The 1,088-nt window shown below is 28.7% G+C and overlaps 1 protein-coding gene across 2 annotated transcripts in view; it reads right to left on the bottom strand.

Moving 5' to 3' along the window:
- Positions 1 to 231: 231 nt before the first annotated feature.
- Positions 232 to 1,088, bottom strand: part of LOC145295938 (uncharacterized) — a 132,810-nt gene continuing 131,953 nt past the window's right edge. For both annotated transcript variants that reach the window (XM_080141818.1, XM_080141819.1), the window contains exon 15: positions 232 to 1,088. This exon is cut by the window's right edge and continues 209 nt beyond it. The gene's annotated coding sequence lies outside the window, so the exon portion shown is untranslated.

The raw sequence follows: 1,088 nt of genomic DNA, 5'->3' as shown, positions 1-1,088 counted from the left end.
TTTTCTTTTTATATATTTATTCCTTTTCTTTTTATATATTTATTCCTTTTCTTTTATGTATTAGAATTAAATGTTTTATTTTAGTCAGATGTGTTACACATACAATCTCAAACTTTGTTTTACTTGTGATTAAAATGAACTGTTACAGCATTCAGTTTGTAATAGCAGTAATTTTCACTTTTTTCCTTCCAAATGGCAAAAAATAAAATAAAAAATCCAAAAACTTTGAAATTGGATTGAAATAAAAGAGAATCCTTTATTAAAATAATCTACAGAAATTGCAGGAATTTCCTCCACAAAATTTAAGAATTTTATCTTTTATGCAAAGATGAAAATAAAGAGATTCTGGATTGTGAATTTTCTTTTCAAGCATTTTTTTTGTTTTTAATAATTTGTTGTTTGTTGAGGAGGGGATTTTCTTTCATTTAAGATCCACACCGTGGAAACTGAAACTAATATTTGATAACTTAACACAAGAAGAAAAAAATATATATTAAAATTTGTTTAGACACTTTTTTTTTTTTAATTTTGAAGTTTCAATAAAACCCGAGTATTCAAGAGAGTCTTGGGTATTTCTTAGAAACATTTTGAACAGTTTTATCAATTCCATCTGATATTTTTTCTCATTTTTTTTGTCTCAGAGTAAATACTTTAATATCAAGCTTGAATGCAATCAAACCTGATAATTTATATATATATATATCTTTCACTTTGGCATCTGTAAAAGGTTTTTGGGAGAGAAAGGAGAAGATGAGAAATAGTAAGAATGGGAGGGGGAGTGATAACTAGCACATTTGAGATATTCTACAACAGGGAAATGTGTGATGATCTCTTTGCAGTCACTCAACACATGCACACATTCATACAGGCAAGCAGACACTAAACATGAAAATGATGATCAAGTGATCCTTTTAGTGGACAACTGCCAGAATGTACATGGATTGAATCTCCTATAAAACAGTTGCCAGGAAGAGGAAAAGAAAATGTGAAGAAACTGCCAAAGATTTTTATGATTTTGCTAGAAAGAAAAATGTGGCCCAAGAAGTAAAGAAAGGGGCTTTGAGAGGTTTAATCTCTGGATTATCTTA

This window comes from Euprymna scolopes, chromosome 16, assembly GCF_053919585.1.
Source record: "Euprymna scolopes isolate OS-2025 chromosome 16, ASM5391958v1, whole genome shotgun sequence".
In the NCBI taxonomy this organism is placed as follows: domain Eukaryota; kingdom Metazoa; phylum Mollusca; class Cephalopoda; order Sepiida; family Sepiolidae; genus Euprymna; species Euprymna scolopes.
Note: the sequence above shows the minus strand (reverse complement) of the source record. Positions and strands in the feature narration are given on the sequence as shown.